Raw genomic sequence first — 6,000 nt, 5'->3', positions numbered from 1 at the left:
ATCTATTTTACATTTGGTAGTGTATATATGTCCACGCCACTCTCTCACTTCATCCCAGATTACCCTTCCCACTCCCCATGTCCTCATGTCCATTCTCTACGTCTGCATGTTTATTCCTTTCCTGCCCCTAGGTTCTTCAGAACCATGTTTTTTTTTTTTTGGATTCCATATATATGTGTTAGCATACGTTATTTGTTTTTCTCTTTCTGACTTACTTCACTCTGGATGACAGACTCTAGGTCCATCCACCTCACTACAAATAACTCAATTTCGTTTCTTTTTATGGCTGAGTAATATTCCATTGTATATATGTGCCACATCTTCTTTATCCATTCATCTGATGATGGACACTTAGGTTGCTTCCATGTCCTGGCTATTGTAAATAGAGCTGCAACGAACATTACAGTACATGACTCTTTTTGAATAATGGTTTTCTCAAGGTATATGCCCAGTAGTGAGATTGCTGGGTCGTATGGTAGTTCTATTTTTAGTTTTTTAAGGAACCTCCATACTGTTCTCCATAGTGGCTGTATCAATTTACATTCCCACCAACAGTGCAAGAGTGTTCCCTTTTCTCCACACCCTCTCCAGCATTTATTGTTTGTAGATTTTTTGATGATGGCCATTCTGACTGGTGTGAGGTGATACCTCATTGTAGCTTTGATTTGCATTTCTATAATGATTAGTTATGTTGAGCATCCTTTCATGTGTTTGTTGACAATCTGTATATCTTCTTTGGAGAAGTATCTATTTAGGTCTTCTGCCCATTTTTGGATTGGGTTGTTTGTTTTTTAGATATGGAGCTGCATGAGCTCCTTGTATATTTTGGAGATTAATTCTTTGTCCATTGACTCATTTGCAAATATTTTCTCCCATTATGATGGTTGTCTTTTCATCTCGTTTATGGTTTCCTTTGCTATGCAAAAGCTTTTAAGTTTCATTAGGTCCCATTTGTTTATTTTTGTTTTATTTCCATTTCTCTAGGCAGTGGGTCAAAAAGGATCTTGCTGTGATTTATGTCATAGAGTGTTCTGCCTATGTTTTCCTCTAAGAGTTTGATAGTGTCTGGCCTTACATTTAGGTCTTTAATCCATTTTGAGTTTATTTTTGTGTATGGTGTTAGGGAGTGCTCTAATTTCATACTTTTACATGTAGATGTCCAGTTTTCCCAGCACCACTTATTGAAAAGACTGTCTTTTCTCCACTGTATATGCTTGCCTCCTTTATCAAAAATAAGGTGACCATATGTGCGTGGGTTTATCTCTGGGCCTTCTATCCTGTTCCATTGATCTATATTTCTGTTTTTGTGCCCGTACCATACTGTCTTGATTACTGTAGCTTTGTAGTATAGTCTGAAGTCAGGGAGACTGATTCCTCCAGCTCTGTTTTTCTTTCTCAAGGTTGCTTTGGCTATTCGGGGTCTTTTGTGTTTCCATACAAATTGTGAAATGTTTTGTTTTAGTTCTGTGAAAAATGCCATTGGTAGTTTGATAGGGATTGCATTGTATCTGTAGATTGCTTTGGGTAGTAGCATTTTTAGAATGTTGATTCTTCCAATCCAAGAACATGGTATATCTCTCCATCTGTTTGTATCATCTTTAATTTCTTTCATCAGTGTCTTATAGTTTTCTGCATACAGGTCTTTCATCTCCTTAGGTAGGTTTATTCCTAGGTATTTTATTCTTTATGTTGCAATGGTAAATGGGAGTGTTTCCCTAATTTCTCTTTCTAATTTTTCATCATTAGTGTGTAGGAATGCAAGTGATCTGTGCATTAATTTTATATCATGCTATTTTACCAAATTCATTGATTAGCTCTAGTAGTTTTCTGGTAGCATCTTTAGGATTTTTATGTATAGTATCATGTCATCTGCAAGCAGTGACGGTTTTACTTCTCTTCCAATTTGGATTCCTTTTATTTCTTTTTCGTATTTCTTTTCTTTTCTTTTTTGTTTTTTAATTAATTAATTAATTATTTATTTAATTTTTGGCTGTGTTGGGTCTTCGTTTTTGTGTGAGGGCTTTCTCTAGTTGCAGCAAGCGGGGGCCACTCTTCATTGTGGTGCACGGGCCTCTCACTATCGTGGCCTCTTTTTTTGCGGAGCACAGGCTCCAGACGCTCAGGCTCAGCAGTTGTGGCTCACAGGCCTAGTCGCTCTGTGGCATGTGGGAACTTCACAGACCAGGGCTCGAACCCGTGTCCCCTGCATTAGCAGACAGATTCTCAACCACTGTGCCGCCAGGGAAGCCCTCCCTTTTCTTTTTGATGATAGCCATTTTGACAGGTCTGAGGTGATATCTCTTTATGGTTTTCATTTTCATTTCCCTTATGATTAGTGATGTGGAACATCTTTTCATGCTCCTGTTGGCCGTTTGTATGTCTTCTTTGGAAAAATATCTATTCAATTCATCTGCCCATTAAAAAAATTCCGATTGTGTACTGTTATTGAGTTGCATGAGTTCTTGATATATTTTAGATATTAACCTCTTAAAGATATATGGTTTGCAAATATTTTCTCCCACTCCATAGGTTGCCTTTTAATTTTGCTGATTATTTGTTTCACTGTGCAGAAGATTTTTAGGTTAATGTCTCACTTGTTGATTTTTGTTTTATTGCTTGTGCTTCTGGTGGCCTATATAAGAAATTGTTGCAAAGACCAATGTGAAGGAGCTTTTCCCCTATGTTTTCTTCTAGGACTTTCATAGTTTCAGGTGTTACATTTAAGTCTTTAGTCCATTTCAAGGTAATTTTTGTGAATGCTCTAAGACAGTGGTCCTATTTCATTTTTCTGCATGTGGTTTCTCCTGTTTCCCCAGCACCATTTATTGAAGAGACTATCCTTTACCCATTGTGTATTCTTGGCTCCTGTGTCCAATATTAGTTGAACATTTATATGAGAGTTTATTTCTGAGCTCTCATTTCTCTTCCATTGTTCTATGTGTCTATTTCTGAGCTCTGTGTTCTATGTGTTTATTAGTTGAACATTTATATGAGAGTTTATTTCTGAGCTCTCATTTCTCTTCCATTGTTCTATGTGTTTATTTCTGAGCTCTCATTTCTCTTCCATTGTTCTATGTGTCTATCTATGTGTGCCATTACCATACTGTTTTGATTACTATAGCTATGCAGTATAGTTTGAAACCAGAAAGTGTGATGCCTCTGGATTTGTTCTTCTTTCTCAAGTTTGCTTTGGCTATTCTGTGTCTTTTGTGGTTACATACAAATTTTCAGATTGTTTTATCTACTTCTGTGAAAAATGCCTTTGGAATTTCAGTAGGGATTGCATTGAATCTATAGATGGTTTTGGGTACTATGGACATTTTAACAATATTAATTCCTCCAATCCAGAAATATGGGATATCTTTCCATTTGTTTGTGTTTTCTTCAATTTTCTTTCATTAAACTTGCAGTTTTCAGTGTACGGGTCTTTCATTTCCTTGGTTAACTTTATTCCAAAGTATTTTATTTTATTTTATTTTATTTTATTTTATTTTTTGCTATTATAAATGAGATCATTTTTCTTTATTTCTTTTTCAGATATTTTGTTGTTAGTGTATAGAAACACCACTGATTTTTGTATGTTGATTTTATATCAGGAAACTTTCCTGAATTCATTGATTATTTCCAACAGTTTTTTGCTTAAGTCTCTGGGATTTTCTATATACAAGACCATATCATCTGCAGATAAACACAATTTAACTTCTTCCTTTCTGATTTGGATAACTTTTCTTTTTCCTGCCTAATTGCTCTAGCTAGGAGTTTCAGTTGTATGTTGAATAACAGTGGTGAGTGTCAGCACTTTTGCCTTGTTCTTGATCTTAAAGGAAAATCTTTCACACCTTTCTCCATTGAGTATAATGTTAACTGTGGGTTTCTTGTATATGGCCTGTATTATGTTGAGGTGTCTTCCCTTTATACCCAATTTGTTGAGGGTTTTTATTATGAAAGAATATTGTATTTTGTCAAATGTTTTTTCTGCATCTATTGAGATGATTATATGATTTTTTTCTTTCATTTTATTAATGTCATGTATCACATTTATTAATTTGTGTATGTTGAACCTTCCTTGCATCCCAGGGATAAATCCCACTTGATCATGGTGTATGATCCTTTTTTTTTTAATATATAAATTTTCTTATTTATTTATTTATTTTTGGCTGAGTTGGATCTTTGTTGCTGTGCACGGCCTTTCTCAAGTTGTGGCGAGTGGGGGCTACTCTTCATTGCGGTGTGTGGGTTTCTCATTGCGGTGGCTTCTCTTGTTGTGGAACATGGGCTCTAGGCGTGCGGGCCTCAGTAGTTGTGCGTCGTGGGCTCTAGAGTGCAGGCTCAGTAGTTGTGGTGCACGGGTTTTGTTGCTCTGTGGCATTTGGGATCTTCCTGGACCAGGGCTCGAACTTGTGTCCCCTGCATTGGCAGGCGGATCCTTAACCACTGCACCACCAGGGAAACCCCACAGTGTATGATCCTTTTAATGTGCTGTTGAATTCAGTTTGTTAATATTTTGTTGAGAATTTTTGCATCTATAGTTGACCCTTGACCAACATGGGTTTGAACTGTGAGAGTCCAGTTCTATGCAGATATTTTTCAATAATAAATACTACAGGACTACATGGTCCATAGTTGTTTGAATCCATTGATATGGAGGACTGACTATAAGTTTTGTGCTGATTAACCACTGCATTGTTCATGGGTCAATTGTATATTCATCAGGGATACTGGTCTGTAGTTTTGTTTTCTTGTAGTGTTCTTATCTTGCTTTGGTATCAGAGTAGTGCTGGCCTGATAAAATGAACTTGGTAGTATTCTGTCCTCTTCAGTTTTTTGGAAGAGTGTGAAAAGGATTGGTGTTAATTCTTCTTTAAAAGTTTGGCAGAATTGACCAGTAAAACAATCTGATCCTGGGCTTTTCTTTGTTGGGAGATTTTTGATTACTGACTCAGTCTCCTTACTTGTTACTGGTCTGTTCATATTTTCTGTTTTGTCATGATTCATCTTGATAAATTGTATGTTTTTAGGAATTTAACCATTTCTTCTATGTTATCAAATTTGCTGGTATATAATTGTTCATAATAGTTGTTTATGATTTTATATACTACAGTTACACTGTGTATTTTCTTTCTCTTTTCCCTTTCTGAATCTGTAGGCTTCCAGATATCAAGAAAAGTGCTCTAGATTGTCCAGAAAAGGAGTGGTGCTCCAGATGAGGCTGTGACTCTCAATCTCAGCATAGCTCAAGGCAGTATTGCCTTATAAGAATCACATGCTACCACACTGCACCATAGTAACTAAAGATAATAAAGGCCTAAGAAGCCTTAATGAAGACATAGTCGACCCTTATTATCCCCAGATTCCATGTACTCAATTTGCCTAATGGCTAAAATGTATTTGAAACTCCCAAATAAATATAGTGCTGTCTCAGTCACGGACATGTACAGAGCACTGAAAAATTTGAGTAACTCAACACACATTCCCAGCTGAGGTAGAAGAACAAGCCAACTGTCTGACATCTTGTTTCAGCTCTCATAATGTTCTTTCCATGATTTAGTGCCATGGTTTTCAAATTTTTGTGCCTGTTGTTGATGATTTCGCTGCTTAAAATGGCTCCCAAGCATAGTGTTAAAGTGCTGTCCAGTGTTCCTAAGTGCAGGAAGGCTGTGATGTGACTAATGGAGAACATACATGTGTTAGATATGTTTTGTTCAGGAATGAGTTACAGTGCTGACGGGCCTGAATACAATGTTATTGAATCTTCAATCAATCAATCAATTTATATATAGTGACTTTAAATAGAAACACACATAAAAATAAGAATATGTATTGCTTGGTTGATAAAATGTTGTTATTAGAGTCTTGCAGGAACCTAGCTCTGTATTTCACTTAGGAGCAGTGATTCAGTATTTGCTAATTCATTGTTTGTGCTGACTTTTACTGAATACAACATAGAATATAAGAACCGTGAATAAGGAGAATCAACTGTATTCATCTCAATAGTCCAAC

Source organism: Balaenoptera ricei, chromosome X (genome assembly GCF_028023285.1).
Source record: "Balaenoptera ricei isolate mBalRic1 chromosome X, mBalRic1.hap2, whole genome shotgun sequence".
NCBI classification, from domain to species: domain Eukaryota; kingdom Metazoa; phylum Chordata; class Mammalia; order Artiodactyla; family Balaenopteridae; genus Balaenoptera; species Balaenoptera ricei.
The sequence above is the reverse complement of the archived record's forward strand: the minus strand, read 5'-3'. Positions refer to the sequence as shown.